Below are 13,575 nucleotides of genomic sequence, written 5' to 3'. Positions count from 1 at the left end.
GGATTTAGGCTACACGGATTTGGATCATAAACGGATTGATCCATTTAACCTATTTAATAATTGGATTAGATTTAGATTTTAGATATCTGATCCGTTTAATCCGTTTAATATTCAAGTCGGATTAAATCAGATAATCTATTTAATCTGTTTAACCTATTTTTGACTCATTTAACATGACCTGTTTAATCTGTTTAACTCATTTAAGATCTGTTTAACCTATTTAAAATCTGTTTAACCTGTTTCCGATCCATTTAATCCGACATGTTTAACCTGTTTAAGTTATTTAACTTGTTTAATATATTTAAGCTAATTTAATCTATTTAATAAATAGATTAAATGGATCGTATCGGATTACTTGTTTAATAAACAGGTTGGATTTATATTTGAATTTTTGATCTGTTTAATAAGTAGGTCGGATTTGGATTGATAATTTTTTAATCCAATCCATTTATGGTCCGATCCGATTCGATTGCCATCTCTAGTTGTTGATAGTTTTTTTATCCAATTCATTTATGATCCGATTATCATCTCTAATCGTTCATTAATTACTGGCTTTAAGTTGTTCGAGGTACAATCTAATGCAACTCCGTGACAGCACTGTGGCAATCAAAGGCTGTTATATACAACCCCGACATGTTTTTTTGGTTGCCCCTTCAGTTGGAGTTTTAAAGGTAAATTTTGATGCTTTTGTTATGGATGACAAAGCTGCTGCTGCTGCTGCTTACATTATTCGTGATTTTCAGGGGGCAATGATCCAAGCTGGTGGGAAACAATTACATCGTACCAATGGCTGAGTTAACTGCTGCATGGTTGGGAATCAAAGCAGCTATTAATGGTTGGGAATCAAAGCAGCTATTAATGATTTACATGCTAACCGATTGCGGCTAGAAGGGGATTCTAATACTGCTGTTTCTTGGATAAACCTCTCTGACACCTGTCTAAACGCACACCTTTCTTTTCTGCAGGACTTATGGCATTGGAAAAGGACAGCGATATTCTTTAAGGCATCACATGTATTGCGGGAAGCAAATCAAGTAGCTGATTACATGTCTCATGTTGCTTTGCAGGGGGATTTTCTATGGACAAATCAGACCAATATGGACCCATTATGTGCTTCCCTTATCAGAGCTGATGGATATGGAGTGCATTTCACAAGGAAATAGACTTGCACAGGGTGCCAAAATATCCTGTAAAAATTGTTTGAAGGAAGAAGACATTTGCTGTGATTTAGCTCAAAACATTAGCTCTTTTGGGATTCTGGAGATAGGAAGCTGAAAAATGATGCTATGTCGGCTGGTCTCATTATAGTACTAGGCTTGAAGAGTTGCTGCTCAAAAAAGATCTTCATTACAGATTACAATGGTGACACTCATGATTTGATGGCCAATATAGTATATGAAATGAGGGAAAGGGAAAACAAGAATCAAAAAAGAGAGAGGAAAAAACATGAAGCACAAGTATGCAAGTAAGAACCTGGAGAAGGATGGTAGAAGAAAGAAAGGAAAATGGGATAAGGATAAAAAACATTGTCCAAGTTCATAGGAGAATGAGGTGTCATGGTTCACTATCAACTGGAGCGGAACATATAGAACACAAATGGAAAAGACGGAAATGACACAGTATATGGATCCCCGAAGTGCAGACTGTTCCACAGGCCCGTTAATTACTGGAACGTCTGAACAATGTTTTGGAAAAAAGGAAAAATGAAATAAAAAAGATTGATAGGAGAAAACAAAAACAAAAGAGGAAAAAGGAAAAAAAACAAACGTCAAAAGTAAAAAAAGTGTTATTACTAATTTCCTTTGGCTTTGCTTGCAGGTTGTCGAGGTGTATATATATATATATGCATGCACTGCTATATTAGGATGAAGATATCGTTCTAATCAGCAAGTTTATCAACGCACACCATACTGGCGTGCCAATAAAAGTTTACACCGAAATCTCATATATAAGAGGATAACATCTCTGATGCTGCATTGCTTCTTTCAAAGCTGTGGAGTATTCATTTTACAATTACATTGCTGGTGGTGTTATGTTTATACATATATTAACTCAAGGGATCAATTATAAAGTATGCTACTCTTCACACAAAGGACATATTTCATTCCTACTGATAATCTTCTTTACCGACACTTGTATTGCTGACATATTTGTACAGTTGCAAGAGATGGCTGGGCTAACAGGTTTTCATGACAAATCATGTAACAGACATTTCAAGAAAGGAAAAAAGCATAGGAAAATACAGAAAGAGTATACAGGACAAAAAGAAAGAAAAGGAAAAAAGGAAAAAAGAAAGAAAAAGTGGAATAAAGAAGAAAGAAAAGATGAACAAAAAAATAAAATTAATTATGACTAACGCTGGTTTGTTTTGGTTGCAGGTTGATCTGCTAAGTAACTTGGGTATGCAATTCTTAGCTCAAAATTCTGCCATTGCTCTCTCCAATCACATTGATGAATGCAATTACTGTCAGAGGTGTATACATGGCGCTGTGGGGTGTAGAATCTGGCAATCAATGTGGTGGTTGCCGGCTTCACTCCCTGCTGTCTGTTACTTTTTTGCCGGTTTCTTCATTATTATCTGTAAAGTGAAATATACAATTGCTAATAGGTTGTGCTGCCAGGTGATTTCAGGAGAATCAATGTTTAAAGCTCTTTGCAATGATGGATTTATAGGAGTAACCGTAAAGCCTTTATACTGTCAACTGAACCAATATGACCCAGTTGAAGAGCCACTGCAGATGAGGTTCTTGGCTTATCATTATTCAAAGGAGCTTGGATTACCAGGAGTACAAGATGCTTGGGGAATGGATTTGGTCTTCCACTTATCTTTGTCACGAAAGTCTCATTTTAAACATGGAGATGAGGGCCACTTGGGAGTTGATGGAATTTTATGGGTAACAGTTTTTGGGTATACTTTTGGGTTTATGTCTGCATGTGTCCTTGGGATGTTAATTGTAAAAAGTTACTTTGCTGGTTTGTGGGATCTTATTTTTTTCATAATACAGCACCCGATTCTTCTTACCAAAAAAAAAAAAAAGCCATAGGACATCCTCTTATCTACTACATGTCGTCACTTCACCATCCACGTGTCTGGGTGAGCTAACAGTTGGAATTCCTATAACGAATATTTGCTTTTCGTCTTTTAAGAGCGATTAGGGTAGCATTCTGCACCACCTTTCAAAGATTCCGGACTTGGAGGGAAGACGCTGTGCGACGGCCATGGCAAGTCCCAGTGGTACTTGCTTTTCTTAATTAAGGTTTTCATCTCTTCAGATTTCTTATTTTGCATTCGTATCGGATACCCCTTCAACATGAGCATCGGACACCCCTTGATACAATTTATAAAAATTCTAGACCTATATTATACCGGCCAATATAAGACGATAAAATCCTTAGATATCAGCCAGAAAAATTTTCAATCGTCCTTCAACTTTCTTTAGATGATACTTTGACTAATAAAGCTGAAACCAAAGGTTTATTGATATTGCTCATCCTAGATTTTCGGACAAATCATGATTTAGATGCATGGAACATAAAATGTGTACTGAGATATCAAAATCCTCAAAACCTTGGAAATTTTCCTACATTTGATCTCAGCCCTGAAATCGAGGACTTAGATTTTCTTGGTCTTCATCGTCTGCGGAGTTGGTTGGACACTTGGACGGCTCGGTGTTTTCAAAAGAAAATTTTGGTTCCTAATTTTTTATAAGATCTATCTACCTGGTTGGGCACTTGGGTACTTGGGCACTTGGCTCAAATTTAGTATGATTGAAAAAAAAAACACTAAAGCATTTTTTCCCCGTTAAAATTATCTTCTCTCTCACCTGCTTCGGCTTCCTCCTTATCTTCCTCTTTTTGTAGTTGTCTCTTTCGACGCCCAGCGTGCGAGACCAAGCACGAATTTTTCAGACAGGTCTTTTGTGGGACCAAAAGTGGTACTGCTTTGACAAATATAGTCCTACATCAGCTCTCTGCAATACTATTCCACGGTATTTTCCACCACTACCATTAGCCTGTACTACCCAATAATTAATTGTCGCACATCAGAGTAATTAACCCGCCATTAGTGAACTTGTTGTCAGGACAAGTATTACATTGTTTATGTATACAACAACAGGCCAAAACAATAACAACAACAGGCCTAAAACAAACAAACACAACAAGAAGCCAAAAAAAGATGATTGATACAAAAAAAATATAACTGAGATCTTGAACTCTGTAACTTGTGCATTGATAATCTATACAAGTGAAATGCACCGTAGAACAATTAGATGAAGCTATGAAGAAAGCTGTGGATGAAGAATGTGGAATAAAAATAGTTGAATTTGTAGATCTATAATGATCTCCCTGTAAGGATAAAAACATTTGAAGTATAGCAGCCCTGTAGAAGCACCATATCTTTAATAGTTTTCCAAAATGAAGGCAGTCAGCAGTACTTGATCTGTGCATGTAGTATGTAAGTAGGTATAGATAAATAGGATTAAAGCAGCCCACAAGACCCTTGAAAATGAAGCTCTGTACTAGTGTCCGGAACAGTGTACTGAAGCAGATAGAATGATGCCTTTGTTGGTGGAGAATGTGTGAAATATTGTGGTAGAAAGCGGAGTTATAAAGCAGAGGCACAATAAAGCAGAGTGAATTAAATAAATGCGCCTTCCCATCCGTTTCATTTCTCTTTGAAATAGCATTTGGGACGTAGTAGTAACAGCAGCAGAGAATCCAACTCCCATCAGTAATAAAGATGAAATTTACATCATTTGGGAGGCAAAATGAAAAAATCGAACTTCGTTCCCACAAATTCCAACTCCCATCGGTAATAAAGATGAGATTTACATCATTTGGGAGGCAAAGTAAAATAGAACTTCGTTCTCATAAATTCTGAAGGAAATATGTTAAACAACATATTCCAACCAGCCGACAATCATTTATCAGAGACCAGCATACTATAGAATTATATAAAATCCCTCCGAAATCCATCCAGGCAGCCATAGTTTCATAGTTGGACGAGGATATGCAATGACAAATCTGCAGAGCGGTAAGAGAAATTGACTGCAGACAACATAAAGCCACATAAACCCTGCATCTGAAACCAGTATTGCAACAGCATGGAAATATGTAGCAGGTACCAGTGAAGTTGATATATTTCTGATACACCTAAAGAGTCGTTCAACCCAGACATAGATCTATATTCCATGTTACTAATCTGCATGATGAATCTTTGCATATAATGGAATAAAGAACATTTTAACAGGGGAATCATATGTATAATAGGGTCAAGAGGAAAAATCCTAACTTCAGCAATGGAGTGTGCAAATATCCTGCACAGAGAAATAAAAAACCAGTTAGTAAAACCACTCAGATTTTTCCCAAGCTTTTTCTTGTTCCTTTGTATTTTCTTTTTTCTTTCTTTCGCTCTCTTTTTTCTTTGTATTGTTTTTTAAATTTCTTTTTGGGCCTTCTCTCTCAAATTTTTGTTGTTGTACATTGAAATCTGATACCCTCAGCTGAATACATATATAAAATATAGCATCCATAAACAACAGAAGGGATGATATTGGGACAAATAGGCCCAGATAAACAACCTGATAGCTTGGACATAACTTAGACCACAGGAAGCCGGTGCAAAGTGAAAGGACATAGTTTTGAAACTGAAGAACAAAAGTATTTTGCACAAAAAGAATACAGAGCACTTCAGCAATTAGACACATGAAATATTTTATATTTCTCTTTTCTTCCTTAATTTTTCTTGTTTTCTTTCTTTCTCTTTCTTTTTTGGGAACATATTTTTTCCATAATTGTTTTTGATTCTTTTTCTTTTCTTCCTTCATTTTCCTTTTTTCCTTTCTTTTTCTGTCATTTTTCCAAACATCTTTTTCCATATTTGTTTTTGATTCTTTTTCTCCTCTTTTTCCTTCTTTAACTAATCTTATTTGTGGACAAAACACCCTCAAACTCATCCGGACAAATACACCATCAATATAGTGATCATGCAGCTTGCCCTTTAAGTGTAACCAAAGGTGTAAAGCTATGATCAGGTTGAATGAGAACAGATCATTCCTCGGACCTGAGATAGATGATAAAATCATTAAGCTTATAAAGATTCCAGTAAAAGGGTTAGGCGCTATGTCTTTGAAATCCCACGGAGTAAGCATCAGCAACCAGAATCTGAGTAAATGACGGATACATATGCAATTAAGTGGTGGAGATAAAGAGATCCCCACCAAAGACTTGGTTAGCAATCCAATCCGCAGTTTGATTATCTTCTCTGAAAATATGAGATAAAGAAAATTTATGGAAGGAGTCAAGCCAAATGCGTATGTCCTGCATCCAAGGTGACAGAGGCCTTCGATTTTCTGATCTATGACTGATCCAGTTTAGCACCACCAAGGAATCCTCTTGAATGCAAACATTTGTAGCTCTCATTTGAGTAACAAGATAACTAAAACCCAACCACAAACCTATCATCTCAGCATAAGGAACCGAAAAGAAGGTAAGCCTCTTACCACCAGCAGCCACCAACAAATCTGTATGATCTCTTATGACACAGCTAGCTACCACATTGCTAGATCTCACTGCACCATCAAAATTCAACAGAAATATCCCAAGGGTAGGGAACCTCCAGGTAATCAATTGGTGAGAGGAAGAATACTGATTTTTCAAAAGATCCCAATTCCTTAAAGGGACAATATTAGTAGAAAAATATACTGATGGAACAGTAGCCATATATTGTCGAAAGAGATCCATAGGTTGGAAAGATTTCGCTTGAAACGGTCTCTCATTCCTATTCTGCCAAAGGAGGGAGACCATGAATGCCATGAGGACTTGCCTCTTCATATCTAACCGAGAGCACAAGAGAAGAGTTAAAAGCATTGTTAAAGAAGAAGGGATAGGGCAAGAGCATGTAATGTGCAACAGAGTCCAACAATATTTAGCAAAACCATAGTCAATAAAAATATGCTCACAATTTTCAACATATCCTGGGCATAAATCACAATCAACAGAGTCTGAGTGAATAATACCTCGGTAAAGCAAAAGTTCTATATATCTTTCCTTTAAGAAGATCCATATATATGTCTCTTGGACCATTCAATGGGAAGTCAATATATCATTAATTATTAAAAAGCTTCATTATTATCTAAATTTAATTAAATTATTTTTGATAATAAATTTGATTAAAATTTTTGAATGAAAAATTAATTTATTATTAATGATGGTTAGCTAGTTTTTACTGTTTTCAATGAAAAAGAAAAAAGATTATTCTAACTAATATTTTCTCCACAACCAGATGGATTTCAGGTAATTGTTGGAAATTAGCGGCCAACGAGAATGTAAAATTCGGCCATATTTATTAATTTCTTGTATAGTTTTTGTCCTGGTGATGATGGACACAAGCCAGTTTGAATCTATCAATAGACATGATTAATCAAAAGAGAAATTAGACAAAATCATTATACTGCAACTAATGGTTAATCAAAATTTGTTGGGGAAATAGAGAGTAAACAAGGAAAAATAGATTATCTACGTTCCTGTGAGGAATCTTCTCCATAAATTTTGCACCATAATAATAAATTACAATTTAATTATTGATAAATTCTACAACCGTCGTCATCTTCTTCTTCTTTTTGCATCGGTGAAGAAGGATCCACTGGTAAACATTTACCAAATAACTTTCAAGTATCCATTGTAGGAAGAAATTTTCGGCTACACTGGATCAACCACTAATTTAGTGGACTAATCCAATTACAAATCAACATAGCCAATACAGACAAGAAAGAGGGTGGGAGCCAGGTTGTTTTCTGGTTGGACTAGTCCATCAACAATTGATCTATCCACCGAAACATTTCATCATTCCAGGAGGATCCTTCTAGGTATCCACTAGCCGTTGAATAAGCGCGAGCGTGAGATAACAAATCGCAAGTTAGCAGGTCCATCCATCAAAATATTTCAGCCTCCACCTTTGACGGACTTGGTCTTTGTTTGCCTTGGAAAAGTAGAACCCCTCCCCACAACCGCCCCTCGCCGCCAAAAGTGGCTCCACCGCTCAGTACCTGGTCAACCAAGTGCCCAGACGCCCCCTCGGGCCCTCCACCTCATCAATCATCAGGTCAACTTGTTGGCTTTTTTTTTTTTTTTTTTTGGTAAATACAACTTGTTGGCTCTTGACGGCTCCTAGCATTGTCGCCGGCCAACATCCCGTTTGGCACACTTGCTGGTTTTCAATTTCAATTTTTATTTTTTAAAATTTAAAAAATTGAGATAGATTGATTCAATTTATATTCAAATATTTTAAGATTAAAAATTAATTTCATATTTTATTGTTCTTTTAAACTAACGACGGTCTGTCACCGTCTCTCCACCCATTACCTGGCCACCGGCAGCCATTGCACGCCACCCACTATTGTCACTGCTTATCATTTTCAGCATTAATATTACATTCATTTTTAATTTTAAAAATTAGCTAATTTAGAAAATGAGTATTAAATGCTGCCTAGTCGGCACCCTTGGATTGCCAGCGGACGCCCATGATTTTTATTTTTTATGTTCTTTTTTTTTTTTAGCGATGCCCCGGTCATCCATCAAAAACGAAAAATGGGGATGCCTGCGAACCCGTCGACTATTAATCTTTGCGTGTACGTATGCTGGTGAAGCTTTCCATTCGTTCCTGGATGAATAAATAGACTAAGACACCAACTATTCCCAGTAAATCAATTTGTATACAATAATTATTGGAAGGATTTTTTTGCGGGTTTCGAAGTTGTGTTGATCCACATTTAATTACTTGCACAAGCTTGATAGCATTCATTGCCTCCAAGAATCTCTCTCTGCAACACCAAATTGCCCGGGCCAGCCCCTAATTTAGATGTAGGGGTCTGACCATTTCCGGATGTTCTGGGCATAATACCCCTCATTCATATATATGCCTAAGTTCTTCCCAGGCATTATTATTATTATTATTATTATTTTTTTTTTTTTTTTTTTTGAAGACCTAGAATCTTTTCGGTGCTTACCATCTTTAAACTATCACTATTTTATTGCATGTTGACAAATGGATCATTATTCTTTATTTCCCATCCTTAAGATCTCACCTTTGCCCCTTTTATTTTTTAAAAAATTAAATCTCTTATTCGGAAAGGAGACACTGTCGACGCCTTGCACGCGGACTTCTTGACTTCAGAAATAATGGGGAAGAAAAAAAAAAAAAAACTTGGTCAAAATAGTGTTTTTGTCTTCGGCCTTTAGAAATGTCCAGAAGGTAATCCTCTCAACTTTGAAAAATGGCTAAATATAACCAGGTCAATGCATTGTTTTTCTACACAAAAACACCAAGGTCCCACAATTTAAGGTGATTTTTTCTGATGCATGCGATCAAATACACGTTCATGTGCTTGTGGGGTTAACAATATTTGTTCTAGTAAACATGTAGATGGCAAAGTTAAAATCAAGCACCATAGAGAAGAAACACGAGCCACGCCTCTTCTCATTTAATTTTCAAGTCCCATGTGAATTGACGTGGAGGGCCCAAACAAATTGGAAAATATGACTTGGGCCGTGCATATTGGAAATTTGAAAGGAACAGCAGATTCCAACCGTGTCTTCCAAACAAGTTCCGTAAAGCGAGGTCCACACGACCTTCCTCGCGTTTCATGCTTTCCTACTCCAGCAATACTCCGTAAACCTCGGGGCAAAAGAAAATTTAATTAGAACTAGCACTACCTCAAAATCAAAATAAAATCCCAAAAAAGCAAGCCAAAAACTTTTTGGCTCTCGAAGTAATAATAATATGATATGCGAGGAATTATATCCTGTACCTGATGTACCACATCAGTAGTGCACCAAGCCAACGAGACCTCGCCACATCGCGCGCCTGGCCACGGGGAGGGCGGAGGTGAAGGGTACGGAATCGGAGGTAGCGATTTTGATGGGCGGCTGGAATCGGGAGGCGGTGGGGGACGAATATCCTAGCGCTCCAAGGCGGACCCCCACCGCTTGTTACCTCATTGCGCACACCTGGGGGAGGAAGAGCTCGAGCGCGGGCTTTCCTTTTTTTTTTTTTGACTTAAGCTGATGTGGGAAGGTCTCATTGGCTCGGTGCGTGACTGATGTGGTACATCCGGTGTAGGGTATAAATTTCTCGTCCGAAAGGGTGTGCTCTCCGCGTTCGCCGCCAGTTGCTTGAAAGGATCGGCCGACAGCTAATTCACAGCCTCACGCTCTCTGGCTTTTCCTTCCAAACAATCTCTCCACGACATTAAATTACCATCTCGTATGCTTACCTCCCCGTCTTCGTAGCCTTTTGATTTCTTGCCTAACAAATTAAAGAAGTTTAATAAATTGGTTAGGTTTAAGTTTTGACGGATATCTGGTTCTGGGACAAAAAAGAAGCTTGCCAAACAGTTATTAGAAAGATAGACATGGACAATATATAGTTTGCTTGTGCAGCACAAGGATCGATTCCAATAAAGCTGCCGTAAGTTATTATTGACGTAAAAGCAAACCCATCTCATCTCCTTTCCTGCGATTGAAAGAAAAAAACATCTCGTTCCATTGGGCCAATACGGCTCCAGGCCCTGCGGTAACCCAACCGTGGGATCCCAGAATCTCAGTCAACGCGAGAATTTAGATACGAACCGGCATTTCCCCTGTTGGAGGAGACCACACATTTGGTCCCGAGGAGTTCGAATCCCATCACCTCCCTTTGAGCTAAGGAAAATTGGAAACGATGGATGAATGATGAATGAACGAATAAAAAAAAATTCTTTCTTAGAATTCCCATGTCATGGATGTGAAGAGAGAGAGCTTAAAGTCCAACACTTAAAACAATCTCTCACAGACCCATCGAATAAATAAAAAAACACATATTGTTTTCTCTTTTTCTGTGTGTGTAAATATTTTTCCCTCAATTTCTTTTTGGACTCAAACAGTATAAAGAATGATGTCGGCGGTGTCGAAGGCCGGACGGACGGCGTCGCCACGGCACGCCCCTCCCGCCGACGAAGAAGAAGAAGGAAACGCCATCCAGCCCGTCATCAACCCGTGATGGCTCCCGTCACCGACCTCGGTAGAGTTACCCCCTTCGCCTTCCGGCCTAGACGGCGGCTTGTAATACATCCGGGCCGTCTGGGGGCAGTGCGAGTGGAACCGCGCCGCTATCCTCACCCCCATGTCCAACATCTCCACGTACTTCCCCATCCTCCCCCTCTAAGACTAAAAAATAAAAGTTAGAAACGGCGAGAGGAGAAATATAGAAGAGAGACCGAGAGAGAGAAAAATCTCTCTCAGAAGACGTCCTAAATGGAGGCCATGGACGAGAGATCTTTTGATTGGGTTGAAGATGAATAGGGGGGTTGCCTCGCCTTATTTATAGGCGCCCCCCCCACTCCTCCCCACTCTCTCGGGATATCTCGGTCTTTTCCTAACGGGCACACCACCGCGTACGCGAGGCCATTTCAATTTCGGTGCTGTTGTTTACTTTTTTAGGTATTACGCTTTCTTGGAAGGCCACGCACCGACGGCACCTGCTACTGGTGGAGCCCAGTAGGTGGTGACCGGCCCTGAGCCCGCTGTGGGGAAGATACGTTGAGCCCTAGCATTTCCCACGTTCAGGGACGCTGACGTCTAAACTTTAATGGAAAGCTAATATTTCAATAAGTATATAAAAATATATATATATATATAAATAAAAAATTCAATTATTTTAGTGTTCTCAATTATTAGTGCTTCACTATTTTTTAATTAAAAATTTAAAATATTAAAATATTTTATTTTTTATCTTGTCTATAATAACTTCCAATAATTATACTCATATGAAAAGATCTTTTTTTCAAATGTTTTTTAAAATATAATTAAAAATATATTTTTTTCTTTCAAAATAAATTTTAAGTATTTTTTTTTCAATACTAGTAGATGAGCAATTTTAATATTCTAATGTAAAAAAATATTGATGCTGCGTGCTTGTCAAGGTGGACAAATATTTCATTATATAAATAACTTAAGGTCCTTCTTCTAACCTTTTTAGAAAGAGAAGCTTTGAGGAAATTTTTCCCTCCTATTAATCTTTAAGAAGCAGAGGATGATGCTGGCCGACCGTCAGACCCCTTTCTCTTCTTTTTCTTTATATCTCTCTCTTTTCCTCTCTTCCCCCCTCTCTCTCTCTCCTTCCTCCTTTTCCATCTCTTCTCTCTCCACATCTTCTCTACCTCCCTCTTCCCCCTTTTTCGGCATTGGCCGACCAATTTAATTGGGTGCCTGAGTTATTCCCATATTTTTTATTTCTCTTTCTCCTCTGGTCCGTTTTAGCAGTGAGTTTAAGTATTTTGGACTGAGAGCCGAGCTTCTTCCCCCCATCCCCTCTTTCTATCTCTTCATCGGCGGTTGGCGAGGTTATTTTCCAGTTGAAAGTAATTTTTTCTTATCTCTCTTCTTCTCCTCTGCTTTTCCTCTATCTTTGCCATTGGGACTCCTCGGCCGAGCCCCTCACCCTCTCCTTTCTGTCGACTTTTTGCAGATTGTCACCGGCTTTTTTTGACGATAGGTCAATTGCTAGAATTAGCTCGTGGTTTCCCTTCTCTCTCCTCTCCTTGGTGCCGGTTGGGCCCCCATTCCTCCCTCTTTCTCTCTTCTCTCTTTCTTTCTTCCAGTCTCGAGGATCTCTATCTTCCTTGGTTGGAAACTTTTTTGTTTCCCCCGTTCCTCTTATTTCCTCTCCTAAGGTAGTGCCAAGGCTCTCCTCACTTCTCTTCTCCCCCATCCTTCCTGTTTCTCTCTCCTCTCTTCTCTATTTTGCATTAATTAAATCCCTTCGGCTGTTAACCTCTCCCTACTTAAAAGTCTCTATCTTGGTGCTATCGATGGTCCTCTTCTCTCTAGGCTGCCGATTAGATCCGGCCATTGAGCAACTACTAGACTCTTTTTTTTATGTTGCAGCTTAGGTTTGGATCTTGCTTTCCTTCTTTGAGATAAGTTGAATCGATGATATTTTCTGATGGTTGGCAATGCTCCAACCTAGTGGCGGCATAAAGAAGGTTTCTCATTTTTTTTAAATTTAAATTTTAAAATTTGAATGCCAGTATTTTTATTTGTATTGAAGAATTTAAATTTGAAATATTGATAAGATATTAAAAAAAATTAAAATTTAAATTTTAGTGTTGATCATCTTTTCCTATTTATTCTTTTTTATTTTTTTTAAATAGAGTTGGATAGATTTTTCCTCCCTTTTCGTTAACAGAAATCTCATAAAATCTTGAATCAAATCCCACCTCCTTCAGAATTTTGGAAGGTTAAGAGTATTATTTGCCCAAATCACTATTAATTTATAAACAAAAATATCAATTTACATATAGTTGAATCAAAAAATGATTTGAATCAATTTACATGTAGTTGAATAATAATTATCAATTTTTTTGTTCCACATTGACCATTACGATGTGTTACTTAATGATAGCAATCCGGGACTCCTTTATCTTGTTTAAGAAGATTAGTTACGGACATGAGGTGGGACAAAGAAAATGGTGCGGTGAATATCTATGTTTGTGATATTCTTACACACATGTGATCGGAGAAGAAAGGGATAGGGGT

At 37.9% G+C, this 13,575-nt stretch overlaps 2 long non-coding RNA genes across 2 annotated transcripts; one reads left to right on the top strand and one right to left on the bottom strand.

Moving 5' to 3' along the window:
- The first annotated feature begins 469 nt into the window (after nt 1-469).
- On the top strand, nt 470-2,971 carry LOC140855463 (uncharacterized). Its single transcript, XR_012138388.1, has 4 exons — nt 470-671; nt 744-835; nt 966-2,473; nt 2,622-2,971. It is a non-coding gene; the product is annotated as an uncharacterized lncRNA (long non-coding RNA).
- A 6,358-nt stretch (nt 2,972-9,329) lies between these two features.
- On the bottom strand, nt 9,330-11,557 carry LOC105053284 (uncharacterized). Its single transcript, XR_833448.3, has 2 exons — nt 9,810-11,557; nt 9,330-9,676 (listed from the first exon to the last, which is right to left on the bottom strand). It is a non-coding gene; the product is annotated as an uncharacterized lncRNA (long non-coding RNA).
- Nucleotides 11,558-13,575: the final 2,018 nt, after the last annotated feature.

Source organism: Elaeis guineensis, chromosome 2, assembly GCF_000442705.2.
Source record: "Elaeis guineensis isolate ETL-2024a chromosome 2, EG11, whole genome shotgun sequence".
Taxonomy (NCBI): Eukaryota; Viridiplantae; Streptophyta; class Magnoliopsida; order Arecales; family Arecaceae; genus Elaeis; species Elaeis guineensis.
This window is presented reverse-complemented; position numbering and strand designations above follow the sequence as displayed.